The 27926-nt window shown below is 37.0% G+C and overlaps 1 long non-coding RNA gene and 2 pseudogenes across 9 annotated transcripts; 1 reads left to right on the top strand and 2 right to left on the bottom strand.

Moving 5' to 3' along the window:
* Window positions 1-10253: 10253 nt before the first annotated feature.
* LOC104747937 (putative F-box only protein 15 pseudogene) lies at window positions 10254-11395 on the bottom strand (annotated as a pseudogene).
* A 10258-nt stretch (window positions 11396-21653) lies between these two features.
* Window positions 21654-24821, top strand: LOC104716743 (uncharacterized). Of its 8 annotated transcripts, none has more exons than XR_002034535.2 (6): window positions 21654-23470; window positions 23546-23606; window positions 23760-23935; window positions 24078-24165; window positions 24338-24398; window positions 24592-24821. It is a non-coding gene; the product is annotated as an uncharacterized LOC104716743 (long non-coding RNA). The 8 variants fall into 8 exon arrangements; XR_015577056.1 differs by having other exon boundaries at window positions 21660-23438; XR_015577062.1 differs by having other exon boundaries at window positions 21660-23438; window positions 23546-23639.
* Window positions 24822-24973: 152 nt separating this feature from the next.
* On the bottom strand, window positions 24974-27376 carry LOC104716735 (NAC domain-containing protein 69-like; annotated as a pseudogene). The gene is made up of 6 exons (XR_015577005.1): window positions 27089-27376; window positions 26692-26963; window positions 26135-26275; window positions 25674-26045; window positions 25434-25595; window positions 24974-25329 (listed from the first exon to the last, which is right to left on the bottom strand). The product of XR_015577005.1 is annotated as an NAC domain-containing protein 69-like (transcript).
* Window positions 27377-27926: the final 550 nt, after the last annotated feature.

Genomic DNA, 27926 nt, shown 5'->3' with positions numbered 1-27926 from the left:
GGGAAAAAAGACCTGAAAAATACACCATCTAATTTTTTTTTGGCCGTTTAATTCCTTTAGTTATTAAATTCCCAAAAAATATCTGGTTTAATTTCTGTTATCTTTAAAAACCTTCATCTTATTAATAATGGTAGTCCATCCTTACGACATAACGACTGTTAATTTTAATGACAGAAATGTTAACCAGGATTAAAACATAACCCCACGTGTTTAATTAGAGGGAACTAAAGACATTTTGCCCTCCTTTTCTTCCCCCAAATCGAATTCGAGTTTTAGATAAAACCCTAGAACCCTAAAAAGCAATTTTTCTTCTCAAACTTCAAATCCCGAATTCCTTTGATTGTGATGATAGTTGCCATCTGATTGTGTGGTGTGTTCGTTGCAAGAATCGACTGAGAGATGTGGTGTGTTCGTTGCAAGAATCGACTTCAAACTTTGGCTCACCATTCTCTCAAACCAAATTTGATTTCCTGAAAATTTAGGGTTCTAGCTATCTCAAACTCGAAATCTATATTCTCTCAAACCAAATTTGATTTCCTGAAAATTTAGGGTTCTAGCTTATCTCAAACTCGAAATCTATTTGAGGGAAGAAGAAGAGAGCAACAATGTCTTTAGTTCCCTCTAATTAATCATGTGGGGTTATATTTTAACCCTGATTAACATTTCCGTCATTAGAGTTAACAGTCGTTATGTCGTAAGTATGGATCTACCGTTATTAATAAGATGAAGGTTTTTAAAGACAACGTAAATTAAACCAAGTATTTTTTGGTAAATTTAATAACTAGAGGAATTAAACGGCTAAAAAAAAATTAGATGGCATATTTTTCGGGTTTTTTCCAACAAGAAAACTATACAATTTTAGAAAATAGAGATTATCAAATCTCAATATCCCCTATATATTAATAGAGAAACATTCTCAAGAAAATGTTGATGTGTCGTCGTTAGAGAGCTCAAGACAACAATAAATTTTTTTTTTTTTTTTTTTCAACCAAACTATAAAAATTAAAAGAGAACTCCATGATTGGTTGCCCAAACAGGAGGATATGAGTTTACAAAAGTAGAAGCAGAAGGTAGAGATCGTGAAGATCGAGCTAGGCAATCGGCCCTGACATTGTCGTCTCGAGGGATCCTGGTGAGGGTGAAGGAGGGGAAGGAACTTCGAAGCATTGAGAAATCCTCCAGCAGATTAGAAAAAGCCGGCCAGTCTTCCGGCGTCTGCACCATCGCCGTTAGCTCTACGCTATCCGTCTCAAAAACCTGACAATCGACTCCAGCCACCAGTAAAGACTCCATAGCCCAGATCAACGCTTGTAATTCTGCATGTAGAGGAGAAGAACTCCGACGATGACTTCGTGCTCCCAACAGGATTGTTTTAAACTCTCCACTGCAGCACCACCAGCCCAAACCCTGGTAGGGGTCTGTACTTTTCCAAGAACCATCAACTTGGCATCGGGTAAAGGACCCCTTGTCCTCCGTAAAAGACGGGGGAACCAGATAATTCACTGAGTAAGACTTGGCCTCCTCCCACAATAGTTTATCCGTAGCCGCCTGATTCAAAATCCCTAGAGGTTCTCCCTCAATATCCTGGAAAACCTTTTTATTCCTATCTTTCCAAATTGACCAAATAATCCAAGGTAGTTGAATGCCCATATCCGAGACCCCGGATTGCGAAGATGCCTGCCAAAAAATGAAGTCTAAATTCGCATAAATCGATGTGTATGGAAAACCCCCTTGGTCCATCCGTATAGGCGACACCTCCCAAATACATCGAGACCGAGGACACTCAAAGAGCCCATGGTTTATAGTTTCCACCGCAGAATCACATCTCTTACACACGGTATCACACCGAACACCCCGATGTGCGAGACACTCCAACACAGGTAGAGTACCTGAACTAATCTGCCAGAAAAAATGTTGGATCTTGGAGGGTACATCAAGTTTCCACGAATGAGCCCGTAAAGCCGTACACGTCGGCCCATACTCTACATCCTTTAATAATTCCCTAGCCAACCGGTATCCTGATTTGACTGAATATTTCCCCGATTTGGTATAATGCCATATTAATCTATCCGGTTGAGTAGTTCTACTAACCGGCATACTCCGAATTAGTTGAATGTCCCCCGGCTCAAAAAACTCCTCCAAAGTAGGTAAATGCCAATCCTTAGTCTCCGGGTTAATTAAATGATTAACCATTAAACTCGGGAGCCACAACCTCCCTCGACCATTCGCCGGTCTAGGGTGAATATCCGGTATCCATGGATCACGCCACACCGAAATGGAATGGCCAGAGCCCACCGCCCATCGAGCCCCCTGCTCCACCAAACCCTTGGTGGAATAAATACTTCTCCAAGCAAAGGACGGATTATATGGTTTTTTTGCCATAAGAGGATGTTTGTTCCTGAAATATCGACTTTTCATCACCCTAGCCATTAAAGACGTTGGGTATTGGATAAGACGCCAAAATTGTTTGGCCAACATAGCCTCATTAAATTGTTCCAGAGCTCGGAAACCAAGTCCCCCTTCAGCTTTATCTGTACATAATTTATCCCATGCAACCCAGTGCATACCACGAGCTTTATCATTTGATTTCCACCAGAAAGTGGAAATTGCACTTGTCAATTTAGATGTTAGTTCCAGAGGTAGCTTATAGCACGACATAACATGGGTAGGTAATGCCAACGCCACTGATTTAATCATAATTTCCTTGCCACCCTTTGACAAACACTTGGCAGACCAGCCGTTTACACGATCATCTAACCGATCCTTAACATAGCTAAAAACCTTAGTTTTCGAACCTTGAAGGTTCTCAGGAATACCCAAATAAGAGCCCATCCCACCCTCCGTAGGAATCCCAATAACTGACTTTATCTGGAATCGAATCTTCGGAGTAACCTTTTTGCCAAACATAATAGATGATTTAGCCAGATTGACCTCTTGACCTGAGGCTCTGCCATAGGAACCAATTATCTCCATAACCGTCCTACATTCCTGGGCAGTAGCTTTGCAGAAGAATAGACTATCGTCCGCAAACAGCAGGTGCGAAACAGAAGGACTGCCACGGGCAATGGTAATACCCGTCAATTTTTCCGCTCTTTCAGCCTTCTTAATATTAGCTATCAAAAATTCTGTGCAAAGAATAAATAAGTATGGTGAAAGAGGGCCCCCTTGTCGTAACCCCCTCTGTGGTCTAATAAAACCTCTTGGCTCGCCATTTAGAAGAATCCGATATGACACTGAAGATACACACCACATAATCCACGAAATCCATCTCCTATCGAATCCTAACTTGTCCAAAACCGCCTCCAGAAAGTCCCACTCTACCCGATCATATTCCTTACTCATATCCGTTTTAAAAGCCAAAAATTCTGAATTACACCTATTATTTGTGTTTAATCCGTGAAACATCTCTTGAGCCACTAGGATGTTATCTGTAATTAATCGTCCAGAAACAAATGCTGATTGAGTTTCTGACACCAAACGAGGCAAGAGACGCTTTAGACGGAAGCACAACACTTTCGATATAATCTTATAGCTCACATTGCATAGACTTATAGGTCTAAACTCCGCCATCCGCTGTGGCCGATCCACTTTAGGAATGAGACAAATATTGGTCTCATTTAAAAGTGGATCGAAGCTGCCTGTGCGGAAAAAATCTTTAATTAAAGCCACTAAATCCCCTTTGAGAGAAGACCAAAATCTTTGGAAAAACAAAGCTGTCATCCCGTCAGGACCTGGACATTTCTCCGGGTGCATAGCAAATAGAGCTTGTCTAACTTCCCTTTCCGAGATATCCCTAATGAGATCTCTGTTCATACCTTCCGTAACAATTGGATCTATTGCTTGTAGCATTTCAGCAATACCTCCACCATCGGAATTCTTAAACAGATCCTCAAAATATGTTGTAGCTATATGTTCCATACCCGACGCTGATTCAACCCAAACGTTATTTGTACCAAATAAACCAATAATCCTATTCCGAACCCGTCTTTGTTTAGTAGATGCATGAAAATATGAAGTTTTTTTGTCCCCCACCCTTAGCCAAAATTTTCTACTTTTTTGTTGCCAATAAATCTCCTCATCCCGGTATGCCTCTTTCAACTTTCTCTCAATCCCCCGAATATCTTCCTGCGAAACCGAATCATCCATCTTCGCATCATGCAGAGCAGACTTCAAAGAAGAAATAATTGATGGACCAGTACTGACATTATTTTTCCTCCACCAGGAAATCGAATTCCTACAGTTCCTTAATTTGTCAACAAAACCCGGAGTCCTAAAATTCCGGGTCCGATTCCAGCCAGACTCAACCGCTCCAGTCAAGCCTTCCTTACCCAACCACCGTTTATCAAACCGGAATTGTCTCTGACGTCTCCGGACCGCCGTCAAACAAGTTGCTAAAATTGGACTATGATCAGAGCCAATCATCTCCAGATACTCAACTTTCGAATTGGGATAGAGGGCGTGCCAGTCTTCATTACCCAAAGCCCGGTCAAGACGGCAACGAATCACTTGATTGTTACACCTATTCCCACGCCAGGATAGTTGATCCCCATAACAAGGAAATTCAAGCATCCCGCAATCCTTAATCATTGAAATAAAAGGTTTGAAGGAAGAGACTGACCGCAAGGCACCACCCTGCTTCTCATGATTACCAATTAATTCATTAAAGTCTCCAATAATAAACCAAGGATCAATACGAAAGGATCCAATATCCGTTAATTTATCCCACACTTTTCCGCGATGTCGGGGAACCGGATCACCATAAACAAAAGATAAATATACCGATTGATGATTAAAAATAGCTTTTGTATCAATTATACGATCATTATGAAATAGAACAGAAAGATTTATTTCATCCTTATAAAATAAAACCAAACCACCACTAGCCCTGCGGGGTTCAACAGAAAACAATTTATTATAGCCAAATTTTGTTTGAAACTTTTTAAAATAAGAACAACATTTCTTTGTCTCTGATAAAAATAAAATATCTGGTCGATGCTTCCTCCACAAATCACCCAAATAATTCTCTGTCAGATCAGCCCCAATGCCCTGACAGTTCCAACTTTGGAGGCAATTGGGAAGAAAATTGGTATCATCCGAGATATTGATGAAGATTCTGGGAGTGTATGTGTTACGGTCAATGGCTTCAATCCTATTGTTTTCAACCTGTTGGTGCCGTTTGAATCTGGTGATGAAGTGGTGGTGACTCTAGAGTATGAGAAACTCTCCGGCTATTGTGGACATTGTCTTCGTCTTACCCACGATGAGAAGGGCTGTCCGGAGCTGACTAAAGTTGGAGGGAGTCACGGGTTTGAGCATCAATCTGACAAGAGAGGTGTTCAGCGTCAACAAGGAATGGGGAATCAAGGGGTTCTACACAACGATGGTGGCTGGGAGAAGCCTAGGAAGGTTGTCAAGAGAGCTTTGGATTTCCAAGCTTTTGAGTTTTCTGCTGGGGCGGGTAATTCCGGTATGTTTCATCAGTCTCGTCACCATGGATCAGGGAGGGAACAAAAATGAACGTATAGTGCTGTTGCAAGTGGGTCAGGAGATAAGCGGGAGTCTCATAGGGGTCATGCTGGATACATGGGACCGACTAATTCTTTCTCCCTTAACCGTAAGGGGAAAGGGAAAGCTTGGCCGAAACCGTTGTATAAGGCAAAAAGCAGTTCCATGGAGATGCAGTCTCAAGGGGTTCTTGGTGTTGATTCTGACGTGGTTGATCAAGGAATTGCTCAACAAGGAGTCGCTATGGAAAGTTCTCCTCCTCATGGGACTGATACGGGTTTGAATGACCTTGAGTTTGATGAAGCGACTGATGATCTTCTTGAGGAGGATGTTACCTTACGTGGTAACCAAACAGAAGAGGGTGAGATTACCCTCGACCAGGTGGATAGGGTTTTGGGAGACTTGGATTCGGGTGATGCAATCCTCAATGTGGAGGATCCGAAAGGTACTTCCTCATCACCTTTAAAGTTTGATATGGATGTCAATGTAGTTCAGGCTGCCTTGGAAGAAGTTACTATAGGTTGTAAGGGGATTGAGGGGGCGAGGAGGAATACTTCTCTGCCTAAGAAACAATTTAGGAAGCCTGGTTTGATTTTAGCTTCCCCTGGTAAACGCTTGCTAGCTAAAGCTTTATCTAAACCTGCAGGTGAAGGGAACAAACAGAATGGGCTGGGAAAACAAGGGAAAAAGGCTGTGGATGGCAAATCTGCTGGCATTGGTATAAGAACAGCAAAGACAGGGATGGGGGCTCTCCCGAAACCACCGGCTAAAACGTGAAGGTCCTAAGTTGGACAACAATAAATTTATTACCCTCATTTTATGGATATTTACACATAATTGCTATTGAATGGTTAAGGAATATTCCTTTTTAATTAACTAAAAAAATAAAACATTTCAATTTTAAAATTTATTTCAATCATTTTTATGATATATTTAATTATTTAACTATAAAATTATTAGATCTAAAACGTTTTTAAAACCATAATTTATTCACCTATTAAAAAAATGGATTACTATTCACATATTTAAATTTTTCTAAAATAAAATCATCACAATAATCAGTATTATAGGGAATTGACATATTTAATACTATTGATATAATATTTCACAGATTGAACATATTCTTATCCAAAATTAAAAAAAAAAGTTAAATTTTTTTTTTTTTGCATAAATTGAAGAAAGAGCTGCTTATACATATATTTAGGTTATACATAATAGTTTGATGATCTAAACATATTCTCACGGTTTTTTTTACACAAACACATTTTAGATACTTGAAAATAACTTTATTCATAACTCTAATATTATCTGCATAGATTATCCCGCACATAGTGCGGGTTGTTACCTAGTTCATGCATATTAGAGTAATCAAATGTGTACCGGTTTAGTATTGGTTAATATTGGTTTAGTTACTTACATTATTGGTATCGACTTCAAGATTCACATAGTTCTGGATTCTTGAAACTTCTTTTGGAACTCACCTAAATCCCACCGACCAAACACTAACAATGATGGCCCCATCTAATTTGAGTTCTTTAGAATCACAAACAGACAGAACATCTGTATTGGCTCTAGAACTATCTAGAAAAGAGAATTAAAGGAACTTACCAAGAACATCTGCAGCAGAGAACCGTTCCTTGGGGGTTGTAGTAAGCATCTTTTTTTGACAAGATGTTTTGCCTTCACAGATATCAAAGACAATGGTTTGCTTTCATAATCAATTTGGCCCCTCAATACTTCTTTGAGAAGCTCTTCTTTAGTTTCTACAATGTATGCACAACATAAACCTATATAAAATACGTACAGATCAAACAACAGGAAGACACAAATCCAGTAGCTCTAAGTTTTTACCGGCTACATAGTGAGATTTGCAACAGAGCAGCATGTACAAAATAATCCCTGCACTCCAAACGTTTGCTTCTTTCCCATAACTACCACTTAAAACCTCAGGAGCAACGTATTGAGCACTCCCAACACGGCCCTGGTATACTTCTTCTGTCTTTGTAGGTTTCAGACACAATGCATCAAGTCAATCATATGAAGAAGTTAGAACCAAACAATCTGTTCAAGAAAAGACAATGAGTCACCAAATTCGAATCTCTATGAATCAAAACAGAAGTAACCAAATTTCCTCATGACTATAGCTACCAAACGCAGATTTTGATACTAAAAGAGACTTGTGTAAGATAAATGTTATAGATTGAAAACATTTACATAATCCAAACCTACCTCTAGCATCAGTTTTGAGTCCAAATGTGAGCGATGATAAACATTACTAAAGAACAACCTCTAAATTCAGTTTGTGAGTCCCAATCTCTCTGCATATGAACAAAAAAGTCACCAAATTTCGCACATGACTAATGCAAAGAGACACAAACTAACATAATCGGATTCAAAACCTATCAAACAACACACTCAAAGACAGAACTCCCAAAGTCAATAGCTTAAAAAGGAAAAAGGTATCAACACCGTCAATATTCGTATGGAAAAGGAAATCTTATATATTCTTAGCTAATCAAAAAAGGAAACATAGTAAAACCGTCGTTATTCTTATGGAAAATTAGATAATCTTACGTATGTAATAAAGGAAAAACTAATTAATTAGGAAGATCTTGTCACTGAATTATGGCCGTTGTGGGAGTCTCTCTATTATATTACGTACTACACAGCCTTCTCTAGCTTTTGTTTCACTTCCCATTATTATTACATTATTCTCTCTTTCTCTCTACTCCGATCGAAACTTATGGCTCCTCGTGATAAAGTTGGTGGTGATGATGATTTGAAGAAGAAGAAGAACTATTTCAAACAAATATTTCCTGCTTTTAAGAAGAAAGCGACAGAGCTCTCGGTTCTTTGCGGCAACTCTGTTGGTTTCATCTGTTACGGTCCCGACAACGATCTCCATGTCTGGCCTGAGCCTCAAGATAACCCACAAGCCTTACCGGAGATCTTTGGGAAGTTCCATGCGTTGAGCGATCACATGAGGATGAGTCACGCCTCCGATCTCTTCGACTTGCCATATCTCAAGGGTTTGTCGGATGAAGAATTGCTTAAACATCTCGCTAAGCTTAACTCCCACTTAGTTGGGATCAGGCAAAAAAAGATGACTACATTGAAAATAAGAGGAAACTCGAAGAAGCTCAATGATCATCTCAGGGTTTCAGACAACGCTGCCGCCATCATCTCAAACCGCAAGGTGGCGGCTTCTTCGGATGATCGATTAGGGTTTGGAGAGCCGGGTTACGTTTTCCGTGGCTCTCACGAAACTGTTGTTTCCAGTTTGGGATCTAGTGCTGCTGCTTCCAAGGTTTTTAGCGTTTCGGATTCTTCTCCTCTCACGTTAGGGCTTTCTTGCGGCGATTATTTTCCGGCCACTGATAACTCTCGTGTAATACCTTCCGAATCAGAGTTACGTTCGTCTTCTCTATCAATCACTCCTTGTGATAAAATTCAAAACAAGTCCGGTGGTGATGATGATTTGAAGAAGGCGAAGAAGAAATTTTTCAAACAGATATTTCCTACTTTTAAGAAAAAAGCAACAGAGCTCTCTGTTCTTTGCGGCAACTCTGTCGGTTTCATCTGTTATGGCCCTGACAAAGATCTCCATGTCTGGCCTGAGCCTCAAGATAACCCACGAGCCATACCAGAGATCATTGGAAAGTTCAATGGGTTAAGTGATCACAAGAGGAAGAATCACGCCTCTGATCTCTACGACTTCCCAAACCTCAAGGTTTTGTCGGGTGACGAGTTGAGGAACCATCTCATTAACCTTGAATCACACTTACTTGTGATCAAGCAAAAAAAGCTAAGTATATCAAGAAGAGAAAACTCCAAGCAGCCCAAGCCGAGGGATATTTGTCGGATAGATTTGGGGTTTGCTTCATCACTAGTACCTAGCTAGGAGTCACTGATTCTTTTGAGCTGTTGGAGCTGTGGGCGTTCTGCTCAGACGCAAATCCATGTTTGTAAAGTTGTAGTTACTTATCTTCTTGTTTTATTATTTGATGAATGAATGAAATTCTTCTCGATCACTATATGTCATCTCTAGCTCATATCTCTAATTTCTTCTTCAAACTTAAGTATCACAAAGGTATATATATCACTAACATTCAGGTTATGCATTATGTACTAATCATTCAATTCTACAACCTTATATTGGATATAGTATATGGGATTTTCTAAGACTAACAAGAACATCGACCATATTGACATCTTTATTATATGAATGCTCTTACTCACAGCATCCCTCCTACAAGCATGAACAAAGCAGAGAAAAATGCGATATAGATTGATTATGCAGAGTGTAAGCAACTTCAATATCTTATATTAGAGTTTTGATGCCCACGAAGGGTTTCTCGAGTATGGTCTTCTTCGATGGTTTTGGGTCTTTACTGATGGAGCAACCCTTAATTACTCTTGAGTTTGTAAAAGATGATCTTTTGAGAAGAGAACCTCAGATTGTCAAAAAATGTAAGTTTTAGGAAATGGGTTTTGAAAATTTTGGATTTTTATTTGTTTAAGAAGGTCATTGTTCATCCAGGCTACCAACATTAGACTAAAACTTTTGGTCTTTAAATATTGAAACTGGTCATTTTTTAATATGATTTTTACTTAGTCCTCGAAGATCATTACAGCCAATAACATCTGCAGTATAGTAATATAGTTGATAAATACATAGTAAAAGGATGATCCTTGATCAAAAATAAATAAACACAACGAAGAAGAAGAAAAAAAAAAAGAGTTTTAAGAACACCAAGCAGCCTTCTTAGTCTGGAATCGGAATCAGACTTGGAACGTACTCATAGCTACAAATAAACGGGTCACCGTAGTGATGAGATCCATGTCGTCCTGTCTCGATTTGTTTTCTGATGCCACCTTGACCAATTTGGTAAAAAGTGATGCAAGTAAACCACTTATCATCATCTTCCTTGACATATCCTTCGCACCATGCCATGATAATTTTGTGATTTCCAATGGAGTATCCCGGAAGAGCCATATCAGTATGGTACTGTAACAACGGAAGCTGAGGGCTAGTGACATTAAAATATTTGGTAAACGAAACAACTCCATCACTCAATTTGTTTGTCACCCACACCTCAATCTCCGTTGATACTTCTTCCTCATCATGCTGTAGTAATAAAGAGAGCCTATCTCCACTGAAACAGCCTAATCGTCTAGTCTCGCGGAAAGGAGTACAGACACATAGGTTCTTGAACGTTTCCATGGTGAAATCAAAACTTAGAACATATGTGTCAGCCATCCAATACATATTACCCTTCACTGACACACCTTTGCACTGAGGATCAACATACCAATCGAACTTAGCATCAAGAGTTCTCCACGAATCAGACTTGAATTCATATATCTCACACTCTTCTAGATCATCATAAGACAGAGGACCAGAAAACCTCAAGATCTTGTAGTTATGGCGACACGTATTGTCGTATCCAATCCCAAAGTAATCAGATTTAGAGTAGCAGACCAAGGGTTCGATCCGTTTGATTTTACTCGTCACCGGATTCCAAACTGCGAGATCGACGTCTCTTTCTCTATCGTAAATCGGGTGACCACCGAAACACAGCATGAGTCCATCACAGTGAACCATAGAATCAAACGAATGTGGAGAGCGAAACACGTCTGGGAGTGGTGAATCTTTATGGATTCCGGTCACCGGTTCCATGATTTGAACCGTCTGACGATCATCGATCCTTATGAAACGTTGCGAAGAGCGATCCAAGTGATTGTACATGAATCTCTTGTCGGTGATGAGATCGTACCATTGCTTGCACGCCGACTTGAATCGGTTCAAAGACTCAGCAGGAGTCCTGATTAGTATTTCTTCTATTAGCTCAAATGGCAAAAACCGCAACAAATGCTTCGAAGAAGCCATGAACGTTTGATTGAAACAGAGAGATGTGTTTTCTTGATTGATAAGTTTTCTTGTTTCCTTTTTTAGTTAGGTTTAAGACTTTAAGCGCTATAATATCGTGATCAACCGAACCAAATAATCCAATCCAATTAATGTAAACCAATAATGTTGAGCGGTTCAGAATTTTTTTTTCTAATATTCTGATGTGTATAAAAAATACTTTTGACAAAAGAAGAAAACTATACAATTTTAGAAAATAGAGATTATTTATCTCAAAATATTCATATATATGCATATTAGAGAAATCAAATGTGTACCGGTTTAGTATTGGTTAAAATTTGGTTTACTATTGGTTAATCAATTGTATCGGCTATATAAGAGCCTCTCATCTCATGTAACAATTGATACCAATATTCTCAGATCTATATAATAGCAATCCGAATAAATGCCACCAAAAGTTGTGTTTTTTCAGTCGTACTTTTTGGATAATTTTTCAAAAAAATCTTTAGAAAAATTAAATTGTGTATTTTACAAAAAGTTGGGATTGTTTATTGTAACAGTTTTTTCGTAAAGTTGCAACTGTTCATTGTAGAGTTGTGTTTATTCGAATATTTATATCTTTTGAAAACTATATATATTTGTCTGTTTGAACTGTTTTCATTTTTTTTGTCATGACACAAAATAATATAAAATTTTAATCTCAGCGGTTTTTACAGCTTTCTAAATTATTCTCTATCATTCATTCTTTTAAAAGTAAATAAATTCCTCCTATATAATATCATTCCAAATAAATGCTACCAATAGTTGTATTAATATCTAATATTCAACGTTATTCTATATTTTGTTTTTCTGTCATAAGTAAATTTATATTAATGAATTTGAATAGTCTTCATACAACTGGTTGGAGAGGCAACATGGAGGTGTAAAACATTCAGAATAAAAAGATGTTTGTAGGCTACCATATCTAGCAAGTAGATGAGCTGATTTATTACAAGTTCTAGGGCAATAAACAAAAGAGACATTATTAAACCAACTTGACCAATAGATAATATCCTGGTTGATAGCACCAATGGAGATATCAATAAAAAAATTATTAACAATCTTGATGAAACTCTTGCAATCTCATTCAGAGATAACATTCCTTAGCCCTCGAATCCAACATTGTTGCATTGCGGTCAGTAGCGCCTTAGATTCAGCCTCCAACGGTGAAGATACAGAGTTTAGTCGACTTGATCCCCAATTTAATGCAGTTCCATCATGAGTTCGTATTATCCACGCTCTTTGCTTGATTTGTTAGGTGATCAAAAGCTGCATCATAGTTACATTTAAATGAAGACGTATATGTTTGTGTCCAATGGTGATTGGTTGTGTCACTTGATACTTTATGAATGACCCCTAAATTGTCATTATTGTGAATCCAATCTCGAACATCAGCCTTAGCTCTTATGATTATGTTATTCAGATTATCTTGGATGCCATTGAAGATGAAGTTATTCCGGGATTTCCAGATGTGCCAGAGGAGCCAAATGTTCCTTCTAGCAATGTTTTACATTTCAAAGATATAGAGTAGAGAATGGTTATTGGGATATTGGCTAGTTCCCATATAGATTGTGAATAAGGACAGGAAACATTAATATGTTCAATGGTTTCAACATTCTGAAAACATCTAGGACAAACTGGATCTAGATGCATTTTCCTAGTGTTTAAACGGGGAATGGTTGGTATAGCTTTGGATAATAACCGCCATAAAAAGTGTTTTACTTTGGAGAGAATATTAAGTTTCCATATTTTGTTTTTGAGTATGATGGATCCATGGGGTATGGGAGGCAAGTTGTTATGTTGATTTGGGTTGTGCATTGATAGCCAATAACCTGATCTAACCGTATAGAAACCCGACTTTGTATAGTTCCATACTAACCTGTCTGCACATGGTATGTGTGGGAGGTATATATTGAGTAGATGACTCTGATCCTCCGGTTGGATAGTATCCGCAATCAATTCTTCATTCCATCGCCGGTGAGTGCCATTCTCTGTGATATAGTCAATGAGTTTTGCGTCTGTAGTTGGGTTAATCGTGTGGATAGGCCTTGGTAGATGAGTTGTAGTGATATTATCTTTGTTAACACGGATATCTTCACCATCTCCCAATATGTATCTCGAACGGAGCTTGATTATTTTTAGCCCCTCTAGTATTAAAGGCCAACCATATGACTGATTTTTCCTCTGTTTTGCGTCGAAGATAGTGTCATCTTAGAAATACCTAGCTTTGTATACTTTTGCAAATAAAGTGTCAGGGTGTTGTATATTTCTCCATGCTTTTTTTGCTAGCAAAGCATCATTAAAGTTTGATAAATCTTTAAACCTAATCCTCCTTATGTTTTTGAGTGTTGCAAACGTTTCCAAGCGATCCATGGAATTCCCTTGTCTTGATTCAACGTTATTCTATAATCTCTTTTAAAAATAAATAAATTCTTCCTGTATAATATCATTCCAAATAAATGCCACCAAAAGTTGTATTAATATCTAATATTAAACGTTATTCTATAATCTAACTAAAATTTTAGAAATGATTATAGCAATAAAGAAATTTAATACAACTTAGTATTTACAGTTGCGTCTATTTATCGTAATTTTCCGTTTAAAAAATATTTTAATATTTAAAAATAATAATAACAATCTGGATAAATGCAAACAACATTTGCGACTTTTTGTAAAAAAATTGTTTTTATTTGTTTTTAAAAAACTCAAACAGTTGCATCTGTTAATTGTAGAGTTGCGTCTTTTCACTATATTTTATTCATATTTTTTCATCACAACTTTTCGTTTTAATAGGTATGTCTATTTAAATAGTCATGTCTTTTGAACTTTCTATATATTTGTCTATTCATCAATAACTAACAAATCATTGTTTTATATTGAATCTAAATAATCTGAAATTAATGTTATTCTATAATTTAACCAAAATATTAGAAATGATTATAGCAATATAGAAATTTAATAAAACTTAATATATAATTTACAGTTGCATCTATTTATCGTAACTTTCGCTTACTTTAATATTTAAAATTTATTTTATTTTGTTTTTAAAAGTTGTGTATTTTAATTTTTATTTTTCTTGATACAATTTCACTCATTATTAAATATATTTTAATTCTAATTATTTAATAAAAAATTATATTTATTCATTACAACCATTAGTTCAATATTCTCATGATCACTTTGTCAAGATTTTTTAATTGTAATTTTTTACCATAAATTTTTATAAAATATTATATATATTTATAATACTTTAAATAATATATCTATTCTACATAATATTTTTTGTTATAAAATTTTATTTTGATGGTTGGATTTTAGTAACATTTTATGTTAATGTTTATATATTCAAACTATTCTATTATATTTAAATAATTTTATAATGTATAATTTTAATTTTTTTTTTAAATACTTTCTCGTGACATCATAGAAAGATCTGAGTCTTAGTTAAAAATAATATACAAATCAGAATACTTGCATTCATACCATGTGGCCCCAACATATAATTTAAAAATTAAAGAAAGAAATACAAGAACACGTTCTAATAAACATTTTGGTACTTTGTTGAATTTGTCACCATCTAGATAAATAAATATATAAATCTACATAACTAGAAGCGATTGAGTTTGTTTAAATATTAAATGAAGAAGAAACGCAAAACACGTTGTTAACTAACTACATTCTTATCTTCTTCCCACCACTTCAATCTACTCAAACGCTTCATAATTAATTATTTCTTCCACCAAATCAAGCCAGCCACACTCATAGTGAAATTTACTTACAGAAGATAAACACTTCAAGTGGCAAACACAGATAGATCTATTCTTTTTTGTGAACAATTTAAAATATATATTTTACACGCCGTTGCAGTAATTTATAAAAAAAAAAAAAATCAAAAACTGAAATCCTAAACACTAGAACCCAAGACCACCTTTTCTACTTCTTAACTCTCTTTTTTTTTTTTCTCAAATGAAATATATATTGATTATAAATGATCATTACAAATAGTGTGTTCTAGCCATGAGGGCTATACAACAGAGTCAGTGTAATATTCAGAATTTGAACAACTAAATTTAGCTAAACTATGAGCCACCCTATTACATTCCCTCTTTATGAAATTAAACAAAACTTGCTGTAATTTTGAAGACCAAGTTTTTATGTCACGGACAAGATTTGTTAAAGAAACATCAACACTCTGACCATTTACTTTTTTAATAAGAATTTCACAGTCTCCTTCAAAAATTACTGAGTGATATCCTCTAATCCATGCTTGTTGTAAAGCCGTGAGCAATCCATATGTTTCTGCCTCTAAGGACGATCGTATTCGGTATAGTTTGGTTGCACCCCACACTAAGGGTTTACCCTAATGATTTCAAAATATCCATCCTCCAGTTGACTGGTGTGAGTGCTGGTCATTGCTCGCGTCAAAGTTGCATTTTATGAATGGAGAAATTGGCGGTAGCCAGGTAGTTCTATGCGTTCGTGTAACAGGTACCGTTGGATGAGTATGATGCAAATTGTTAATCCAATCCCTTGTGTCTGACCTCGCCTGTAGGACTGTTTTCGATACACTCTCACGATAATTATTGAAAACTTGATTGTTTCGTGCTTTCCATATGCGCTCAGATTAAAACAAAAGGTAGAAGAGAATCATATATGTTTGATGTTTGCGAATTATACAATAACAGTTGGGTGATGAGTTCCTCTGTAGACAAATTTAGTTGATTGATGTTTAAAGAAGGTGTACTGGATTGTCTCCATGCCATTACCGCAAAGGGGCAAGCGTAGAAAGAGAAGAACACATGGTGTATTGTTTCCTATGTCTGGCGACAACGTGGACATATAGGATCGATGTTCATACCTCGTGATCGAAGTTTTGTTGTGACTGGTATTGCTAACGATAGGATGCGCCATAGAAAATGTTTGATTTTTTGGTAAAATGCGCAACTTCCATATCTTGTTTTTAACTCAATCGAACCATGAGGTGTAGGTAAGACATCTCCTGGGTCAAAAGGGTAATGGGTGATGAACCAGTATCCTGTTTTAACTGTGTAATCTCCTGATCGGGTGTAGTTCCAAATTAGCTTGTCCGGATATTCGACTTGTGAAAGGTGAATGTTTTGTATCATCTCTTGATCTAGGGGTTGAACAAAGGAAAGTAATTTTTGATTGTCCCATGTGCGAGTATCCCCCCCTTTTAGTGATGAAATGTGTTAAAGGTGTAGATGAGTGCAGCGGTGTGGTTTGGACTGATCTAGGAGGGTGTACTGGAATGAAGTTATCCAATCCTATCCGAGCAGTTTTACCATCTCCCACTATATAACGTGAACCTTTCTTAATAATGTCTAAACCAATTAAAATAGATGACCACCCATAAGATTGTTTTTTTCTTTGTCCAGCATCTAAAACAGACTCATCCCGGTAGTACCTATTCTTCATTACTTTGGCAAACAGAGAGTTAGGGTATTGAATTAACCTCGATGCTTGTTTTGCCAAAAGAGCATCATTGAACTTCGCTAGATCCCTAAATCCCAATCCACCTTCTCTTTTTGAACGTTTTAATTTATTCCAAGCAATCCATGGAATACCTCTCTGTGTTGAACTCCATTCCCACCAGTATTGCATTAGTAAAGTTTCAATTTCAGATGTGATTCCAATAGGTAGTTTGAAACATGACATAGCATAAACCGGCATCGATAAGGCCACTGAGTTAAGCATAATTTCCTTTCTTGCTGGGGATAATTTCTTAGCAGTCCAATTTTTGTACGTTTTTTGACTCTCTCGACAATATATTCAAACACTTCTTTCTTTCTCCGCCCAAACTATTCTGGAAGGCCAAGATATTTCCCCCCTCCTCCATGATTAAGGATGTCCAGGATTGATTTTAATCGTGACTGAGTATGGCCATAAACTCTACTCCCAAAGGTGATAATTGATTTTGATGTATTTATTTGTTGCCCCGAGTAATACTCATAAATATCAAAGACATCTTTCAAATTTTGACAGTTTTTCTTATCTGCTTTGCAAAAAAATAAACAATCATCAGCAAATTGCAGGTGAGTAATACTTGGTGCACCATTACCAATCCGAATGCCACATGATTTTCCTTCCCGTTCACTTGTGCTGATTAAATGACTCAGAATGTCCGAACAGAGAATGAAAAGATATGGTGATAATGGGTCACCTTGCCTGATTCCCCTTGTTGGTTGTATATGTCCATAGGGAGCTCCATTTATTAAGACTGAGTAATTCACAGTCGTTACAACCGCCATGATCCAGTTGACCCATTTAGGACAAAAACCAAAGAGTTTCAAAGTAGTCTCAAGGAAATTCCACTCCACTCTGTCGTAAGCTTTTGTTACGTCTGTTTTTACTGCCATGTAGTTCTGTGAGACTCGTGTCCGGACCTTCAGCGAATGCATTACTTCGTGAGCAATCATTACATTGTCCTGTATTAATCGTCCTAGAATAAACGCTGCATGTGACTCCGAGACTATGTCGTTCAAGTGAGGCTTTAATCGTTGAACCAAGCATTTAGAAATAATCTTGTATAGAACATTGCATAATGATGATATAGGCCTGTAGTCCGAGAGAGTTGTAGGATTTTCAATCTTTGGTATCATACAAATATTTGTATGGTTTATGCTCTGTTTCATTGTCCCTGTGTCGAAAAAAGTATGTACTTCTTGTATTACTTGCGGTCCAACTATTTCCCAACATGACTTATAAAACCTTGCTGTTAATCCATCAGGACCTGGAGCACGATCATCACCAATAGAGCTAACTGCATTGTAAATTTCTTTGTTTGTAAAATCTTTTGTTAAATTTTTGTTTGCTTCATCCGAAACCCTAGGTCTGAAATCCGCAAAAACAGAGGGTGATACATGATGATTTGTTGTCGTGTAGATATTTGAGAAGAAATCTTGGGCGTGAGCACCAATTTCCCGATCCCCCTGATATAAGTTACCATGTGCGTCTAAAACAGAAGAAATCCAATTTTTAGCAAAGTGTGTTTTTGCACAAGCATGAAAGTAACTGGTGTTTTGATCTCCTGCCGACATCCATTGATTTCTGCTTTTTTGTTGCCAGTGCTTTTCTTCATCACTATAGGCTTTTGTCAAATCATCTTGCAAGTTTGGGATTGATCTTCTTATAGATGGTATTATACTCTCCATTGCAAAATTTAGGCGTGATTGATGCATGACTATACGTTCTTCTGAATTAAGATGATGATCACATTTTAACTTTGCCATACTTCGCCTACAGTTTTTTATCCTTTCAGTAATTGAGATGCCTGCATTGTCATCGTCTGTAAGCCAACCTTCTCGTACTGCTATCTGAAAATGTGGTATGTCTAAAAGACGTTTATCAAACATGAAGATACGTCTTTTATGTCTCACCATGTCATTTAAGTCCAGTAAAATAGGCCTATGATCGGATCCAGCAAAGTCAAGAAAATGTGCCTCTGGATTTGGGAAGTTTGCAGCTCCCGGAGAGTTGAACATGGCCCTATCGAGACAACATTGTATTGTGTGGGAGTGACGTTCTCCAACCCATGAGAAAGTATTCCCTCTTGATTGTATATCTTGGAGATCACATACAGCTATCATGTGTCTAAAATCTCGGAAAGTCCAGTCTTCTCTAGCTGGTCCACCTATCTTCTCACGGTTACTGATTATTTCATTAAAATCTCCGATTAGAATCCAAGATTCATTGCGTGTTTGGCTTAAATCTTCCAATCTCTCCCACAATTCATGTCTTTCATTTGGTACTGGGTGTCCATACACACAAGACAAATAGAACTTAATGTTATTATGTTCCATAGTTACATCAATAAGTCTCTCATCCTGTAGAGTAAGGATAAGACCACATTGTCTTTCCAAAATAAACATAAACCTCCACTCCTACCTTGAGGAGGTTGAAAAAAAGCATGTAAAAATCCTAATTCACACTTAAGTTTACATATTACATCATCCTGATTGAGAGTTTCAGAGAGAAAGAGAATATCACACTTAGTACTATTACAAAGCTTTTTTAAACGCGAAGACGTTAAAGAAGGACCAACGCCTTGGCAATTCCATGAGAGGACCTTCATATTGGAAAGTCTGGGGGTACCGGGACCCCCGCGCCTCCGTTGAATCTTTGGTGGACAGAACAAGAACCCACTGAAACTGTGCCCTGTGTCTTCTTGCGGAGTTGGTTCAGGACCACCATCTCCTCAGCTGCCTCTACATTGTTGAAAGAAGTTTCAAACTGCACCCTTTTACGCTTCATGAAGACAAATTCTGGTTGAGCATTGTCAGAGATATCATCAAGAAGGGTCTTGGGTTCATACTGGTCAGCAAAACGTCATGCATATTTTGCGTTTAAGTAGTGGATACGTTCAGCAGTTAAGTCCTTGTCAATGAAGACGCTTGGGAGAGCCTTATTCATCATCGGGTGAGAGCCAGAACACTGAACAGAGCTTGATGATGGTGGTGGCATTTGTAGTCCCGGGATCAGACTTGCAGGGTCGACAGAAGGTAGAGTGTTCGCATCAGACATATTCTTGTCTCCATTATTGTGATTCTCACCATCGCTGTCGTTATCTAAATCCTCTGGTTCAGAATCATCAAAAGCAAGAAAACACTCCTTGGCCTCATGTTTTAGTGACCCACATCTCGTACAGAAGTTACGAAGTCTCTCATAACGATACTTAATTATCGTGTTCTCATCAGCAATAAACTGAATGTTTTTCTGAAAACGCAAAGCATCATCTACATTCCAATTTATCTTAACACGAACAGCCCCTACTTGCATTTCATTCTCATTGTAATCAACATCAGAGACATAGCCTATCTTGTTCCCTACCCACCTAGCTGTATTGTTGGTTAAACAAAGAGTGGGGATACCTTGTATTTGTACCCAGAAGGGTATATCTTCATGTTTTCCTCGGTGATGTTTGGATACCAACGGTGTGTGGTTAACATCCAATCATTGAAGGACCAGGGACCCCTTCGCAGAACCAAATTGAGAGAGTCTTCAGACTGGAATAGAAATTGGGCTCTCCCACCTTCGAGAATTCGTCCCACACATTCATCAGGGAATCCCCAGACCCTTGGCATTTGTCGGATTAGTGCTCGGAGATTCTGTTTCCTCGGATTGACCGGAGTGACAACCAGTGTGTGTCGATTGACAGAGATTGCGCAAGAAAGGAACTCTGGTGGTAGAGAGACAGGAGTATCATCGATACCCAAGTCGAGATCTTGAACGGATTTTCGGATATTGTCACTCATAATCATTGTTGTACTGGACTGATTGAATGGAATTGGGGTGATGATTGAGAAAAAGCGTGGGAAAGAAGGAGATTTATAGAAGACCCATGGCGGTTTGCTTCGACGGTTATCTCCCGAGAAAAATGGGAGAAATAAACTGTCATCTTTAAACGACAGAAACAAACCGCCGACATGAATCTCCCAACCGAAATTGGAGAAACTCCCGGTCGGAAACAAACTCCTGATCACAAAGCGGATCGGAGAGGAGAAATTGAAAGAAGAACGAAGACAATCGCCTGACAGATCACCCAGAGCAAGAGCCATTGTCACTTCTCATATACAACAGTCATAGAGACTCAAATTAAACCACTCGAAGATTTTTTTTTTTTTTTTTTTTCGGCCAAAAAATATATTAATGGAAAAGGTACAACAGTTTTACATCCTTTAGTACATCCAAGAGATAACCATCGGAGAAACCTTAATTCTAGCCTCTTTTGCTAATGTGTCAGCCATTACATTATGATTTCTATCAATGAATTTAAATTGGTAATGACTATTAGCCAATGCTAGAATATCATCGAGGTAGCCTTGAATTTCTGCAATGTCTTCAGGTGGATGTCCTTGCTTTTGAGCTTTCTCCAAGTAGTTGTATATGATCTTAGAATCTCCGCAGAAGACTACTGGACAGTAGTTAAGGCGCTTAAGAGTGAGAAGGGCCTCTCTGATCGAACCACTCGAAGATATTAGTTTTCACCTTAACAAAAAAACATAATTAAATTCCCTTATATAGAGCGTGAAACATTGAAAATTTGAAACATGTAATTGACTCAAATCCTCTAAATAGCTTTCTTATTTTCTTACTTTATAATTCTTTCTTGAGATAGTAATAAAACGTAAAACCAATATTTTTATATATGGGCCAATATATTTTAAGCCCATCTAAATTTAGCCCCGTTTCGTTTTAATTTTGTAACGGTTATATTAAAAAAGAGGTTGCGATGCAAAGCAATCGCTAGTGATTTTCACAATTGCGATTCGCTTTCGTCGATCTCTTCTCTGGAGCTATTGCCTATCGGGAAGATCTTCGTCGTCTCTGCAAAGGTTTTGTTTTGTTTTATGTTGTTTCCGATGAAATTTAATTTAGGGTTCGTCTTGATTTTGCATAACCAAACCCCTTCTTTTGTGTTTGTTTTTTCTTCAGTTCTGGGGTTTGGTAGTTTTGTAATTGTTGTTTTTTTTACCTTAGATTTCGATCGAACCCTTAAGAAAGATTAAAACTTTGACTTGGTTTTTCGTTAAGCAAAATACAAAATCCATCGTTGGTTCTTTAGGGTTTCTGATTGTATTGTTTCTGCAAATTAAAACAAAAACCTTTTTTTGGATTCGTGATGTCAAAGTCGAAACCTTTTTGTTACAAAGATTCAGATTTTTGTTTTATAAAAGGTTTGTAAATCAAAAAAGCCCTCTTTAAACTTGTGTTTTCGATCTTAGGGTTTCCAATTTCAGAACTTGTAATTCAAAAGAAAGATCGATTTTTCTTTTCTTCTTCGGTTTTAAAGTTTGATGTTTTCTTGACAACCCAAAGGAAAGGAACTACACGTTATATGATTGTGTTTGTCCGGTTTCTAACTTGGGGAAATTGTCCGCGTCCGTAAAAAGGCTTGTCAATACATTCTCTACTGTCTTGCTGTGGCTGGGACAGCTTGACAGAAACTTCAATCTCTGCTAAAAGATCAGTCTTTGTTAAGACTTGGACTATGATGTCCTTAGAAAAATTCAATATCTCTGCTTGAAATTGTATGGAGTTACAATTCAATATTTCTGCTCATTTGATGGAGAGTAAAAAGTCCTTTGGACAATGATATCGAAGAAAATTCAATACTCTGCTTATACAATGATTCAATGTTCTGCAAAATTTGATGGAGAAGAAAAAGATACAGTCTGCAAGTAAGGGCTTGGTTAATATATGGCTTGGCCTCAGATGCATGCTCAGTTGTAACATTCAATATCTCTGCTCTTTATCATTGGACAATGATGTCCTGAGAAAATTCAATTATCTGCTGAAACTATTATATCATTCAATATCTCTGCTGTAGAAAACTTCAGTCTCTGCTAAGTTCAGACTTGTACAGTCATGTCTGGAGAAATTCAATGCTCTGCTTAAAATAGAAAATTCAATGTTCTGCTAACTACTAATGGAGAGAAAGAAAAATGTTCTTATATAGGACTTGTGCTTGCTGGGGCTTGATAACAGAAGCTAGATGGTACTTGGGGCAGAGATATTACGTCTGTAAGTAAAAGCCTTTCAAAACTATATCCCAAGATTGGAGACATCAATCTCTGCTTATATGAGTTCTACTGTCTTGCTGGGGCTGGGACAGCTTGATAGAAACTCCAATCTCTGCTATGATTAGCCTCTATTAAGGCTTGGACAATGATGTCCTGAGAAATTCAATTCTCTGCTTAAGTTATAGGGAGTGCAGTTCAATATTCTGCTAATTTAATGGAGAGTAAAAGTCCTTTTCAGGTTCCTTTTGTAAGATTGGAAAGCTCAGTTTTGCTGAAGCTGGCAGCATCGTTAACTTTCAATAATCTGCTATAGAAAACTTCAGTTTCTGCTAAGATCAGACTTGTACATTGTTGTCTGGAGAAAATTCAATTATCTGCTTAAACTAGAAATTCATATTCTGCAAACTGATGGAGAGAGTATTATATTCAATATTCTGCAATTTGATAGGAGAATAAAAGTCCTCAAGCTATCTACAAAAAACAGTGTTCGTAATTTCCTGCACAGCCTCTATATATTGTAAGTTCCCTTTTATGTTAATGTGTATTTCTTATAAATCTTACTTTGTTCAGTCTCTACTTGCCTTCTTAACAGGGACATAAAAGTAATTCAGAAGATACAACATGCAGATTGTATCTTTTCCTCTTTTAATCAGGTTCGTGTCTCTTCCCTCCCCTCTTAAAAAAAGGTATGATCTTCATAATATATCCCCTTGATGGAGTTTGTAGTTTCTTTATTGGTTACATCTCTTGATCACATAGTCTTTTTTTTATAACTGTTATGAGTGATTATCAATCTATTTCTGTAGCTTCAAAAGCAAGGACTGGAATGCGTACATAATCTTTCTCAGGTTTGACTTCTCTTCTTCGGTTTTCAATAGCATTGTGTTATTGGTTGTGTTTGAATTGTTGTAGCGGTACGGTTGTGGGAGACTCTAGCTCTTTGATAACTACTGGTGCACAATAGGATTAGCTGAACGAACAGGTATGTTTTTGAATCGTATAATTTTTTGTTTCAGTAACTTTTTTGTCTATAAAACTTTGGTTTCTCTATATATTGCTTCTGCTGCACAACAGGATTAGCTATTTGTAGTAGTAGCATGACTTTGTCTAAGTTTTGAGTTCAGACACTATAGCATTGGAGTCTTTTTTGATTGTTGTAGTAGAGACAGTGTCTGATCCTCAACCGGAAAAATTTAGCCAGCTTTTGATCAGGTAAGTTTTTTACCCCTTAATCAAAACTTTTAAATTCATATGTTATTTGTGCTGTAAAAGTTGGGGATTTGTCAACATTCTATGGTTTATTCTTTGTCTTTACTATACTTGACTATAAACAACAACATTTTGAGGTCTCAACATTTAGAACTATATGAATTAATGTTATCAGGGGCATGACTGGATTTTGGGAGCCTTCTGGTGCACGTCGTTTTCAACACTCCTCTTTCCAAGTAAGTCTAAGTATGCATTAACTCGATTCCTAAGTTGTTATGGTTTTGGAAAAGCAAAGATTTGGTTCGTTCTCTTTTGACTTTCAAGTTTCAATTTTTATTATTGATTTGCATTTGAATTTGTTTAACTTAATGATCGATAGCATGAGTTCGTATAAGGTTTGACAATGATTTATTTTTTTTTGTTTTGCAGGTGGATTGTTTGCTTAAGGATTAAATAAAACCTCAACTAAGCTGTTCATATCTCTAATGCTAACATACAAACCGTAACCATAAACACAAACGAACATTTTGTGCCCAAGCTGATACAAACACAAACACGTTTCACAAACCCACGTACACTAAATCAAATTGTGCGCGTAAACATAACTTTCGTGTACACAAACGCTAATAGCCTAATACTAAACAAACTTTTGTGCACAATTGCTAAAGAAAAAAGAACGTGAACTGATTAAGTCGACAATTAATCAGTTGAAGTTAGTGTTTGTTTAGTAGTAGCATCAGATGATCATTCTCTTAATTCTCAACACACCAAAATCGTTGAGAAACTTATTCAAACCCAATCTACTGGTGAATGTTATAATTTTCATACGCTAAATTTCATTTAACTATAGGCACAAGACATACCTCTCGTTCATATATACACACACATTCATATATCAAACTTTCAGAAGAAAACAGAATTAAATATTAAAACGAGTGTTTTCATCAATCTGATTTGACTGTTAGTACCGATATGATGTTGCCAATGAGAGCGAGCAAGAGAATGAAGCCTATGATCATCCTCACGAGATAGATATACCGTGGAGTCTTCCGGTTTCTCTCCACTGCTTCCTCTGTAATAAACCAACCAGCCATTCTTCTCTGTCTTTGCCATATATGACTTCTTATCTATGGACGCACCAGAGGCTCTTGACGTTTCTAGTTTCATCTGTAAAGGAAAATTACAATAGTCATTATCATGTAAATTCAACATATGTTTTGAGATCATAAGATCCAAGTAGCCGCAAAATCAACATAACAACAACTCAAGACCTCTTGTTTTAGTTGAGATTGTCGGGTCTTTCTACTGATGGAAGGTTCATGAGAAGTTTGTAGATCTTTGTTCAACGATATCATCTCATCTAAGCCTGTTTGAGAGTGACTATTGGAGCTACCAACGCTTTCACCACCTGGACTTGATGTTCCTTGGTAACTCTGTCATATTAGAATGAAAACATGAGACTACAGATTATTAATCCATTAAGGCATTGATAATGAAGACAAGTGATGTACCGTTGCAGATATCGATTCAGCATCACTGTCAGTGTCACAGCTATAGTCAAGAATGATCCCTGACAAAGGTTTCTTTGGCCTGTGATCACTGCGGTTCTCTTGCATATATGTAGTTGGTGTGGATATGAATTCTTCATTGGCAAACAAATACTCAACCTGCTCTCGGTTAATATGTATTAATCCACCGAGAAACTCATCATCATTTGGGGCTAAATGTGGAGTTTGTGGCTGCAAAGTAGGACTGTTGTTGTCACTGAATAACATGTCTGGATGCAATACATCCCACAAAGAGAGATCTTCTCGTTCATTCATTGGGCTTTTCAGATCATCCTCAGACATACCAAAGATATTTTCTTGACCTGGCTGCTCAAACTGAACTTGCAAAAGAAGGTGCGAGTTAACAAAAAAAAAACAAGTTGAGACGCATGAATGAGGAAACATGATTCAGAAACTGGACTCACCTTGGGCGCTCTGTTAACTGCCGCTCTGACAGAATTCGAATCAGAGACTATAGATTGACTTGGCTCACTCGAATAGTTACCACCAAATGGGATGTCCCCATCTTCACCCTTATACATCACTTGGCAGATAACATAGTTCCTCTGAAACAAACTCCAAAGTTACACACACATTAGTTTGTTGTTGCCAGCAAAACAACAAATCAAAACACACATGAGTCTGAACATCTCAACCACAAGTTTTGCCAGAAGCAAAACACTCTGACAACAACAGAGTTAGAATCTTTACACAACACAGAACCACAAGTTGGGCTAGAGGTGGTATCACAGGGTTAACACAGACTACTAGATCAGTGAAAAAGATGAGTTAAAACCCCCAAAACCATTTCAACAACAACAAGACTAAAAAAATTAGGCCACAGCTTTTATAACACTCAAACCTTAACTTAAAGATGGCATCAGATAGATGAATCAAACCCAAATTTCATTTACTTCAAGAAGATCAAGAATTAGAGTATCAGAAACATAAGAATAATTCAAGAAACAGTGAGACTTGTTACCTGATCTTGAGGCAAACAAGTGATGTGATACTCGTGCATAACCCAAGGAGTCCAAACACCATTAGGAACCCTACCTTCATAATAGACAAGCGTCTTCTTAATCCCAATCTCGCCACGGTTCCCTCTCTTATCTTTGATTTTACGATCAACACCAGTAGCTTTCCAATAACCAGAACCAGTAGTCCTCTTCGTCACCTTCTTCTTAGAAGAAGTGTACTCTTTTGGAGAGAAGAAGTACCAAACAAGATCGTCCGATTGAATCTTCGCTAACGCTAACAACAACAAGACAAAATCAAGAATTAGAGAAATGATCGATGATGATAAAGAGAGAGTGAGAGTGAGAGTGAGAGTGAGAGAGAGAGAAAAAGATGATGATTAAGAAGTGAGAAATACTTACAAGGCAAGTAAAATGGTTCGTAGCTACAGATGTTGATCTCGCTAATAGCTTCATCAACGAGCCAAGTTTTACCAAGAATCTTGTTCTTCAGATAATGGTTTATCAATTCTTCACCCGTCGGAGAAAATCTATACCCAACAAGATCTTTCAACATTATTACACAGAAACAGGGTTTAAGTTAAGGTTTTCTTTTTTTCTTTTTTTCTGTGTGTTCTTTTTGTTTCCTCTCTTCTATCTCTCTGTTTTTTTTTTTTTTTTTTTTGAAAGAGATGCAAAATTCATATATGTAACATTTTAAAAACAACTAAAGTTAATTAATATTTGAAGTTTCTCGGAAATGAGACGTGTGACACGTGTGTATTTCTCTTCAATTTTATTTTTTTGTTAATTTGTTTTCTTTTGGTTGTATCAGTAAAAATTGTGTTTTTTTGGAAGTTTGCAGCTTAATTTTCTCACATTTGAGATGACTAACTGATTAGAAATTTAGATTTCAAAAGCTTTAAATTATGTATTATACATTACTAAATTTAAAGATATGAATCCAAATATCCAATGTGCTCACTCTATTCTCTATACAGTAATATTAAGGTTAATTAATGTAAATTTTTTCCTAAACGTTGACAAATGAGAGTAGGACTAAATATTTGTTGTTGTAAATGGAGACGCGGCAAGTTTTTTGACGGTTCATTGTCGGAACTTCGAACATAAGTTTCAAGCTTTTTTAATTCTTTTTTTTTTCTTTTTTTCTGAAGGGTATTTTTGGTAATTATAGTTATAGGCTAGACGCCATAATTGACTAGGACATGAATATACTTTTCAGTATACTAGTTGTGTCACA

This window comes from Camelina sativa, chromosome 2 (assembly GCF_030686135.1).
Source record: "Camelina sativa cultivar CO46 ecotype springtype chromosome 2, ASM3068613v1".
Taxonomy (NCBI): domain Eukaryota; kingdom Viridiplantae; phylum Streptophyta; class Magnoliopsida; order Brassicales; family Brassicaceae; genus Camelina; species Camelina sativa.
This window is presented reverse-complemented; position numbering and strand designations above follow the sequence as displayed.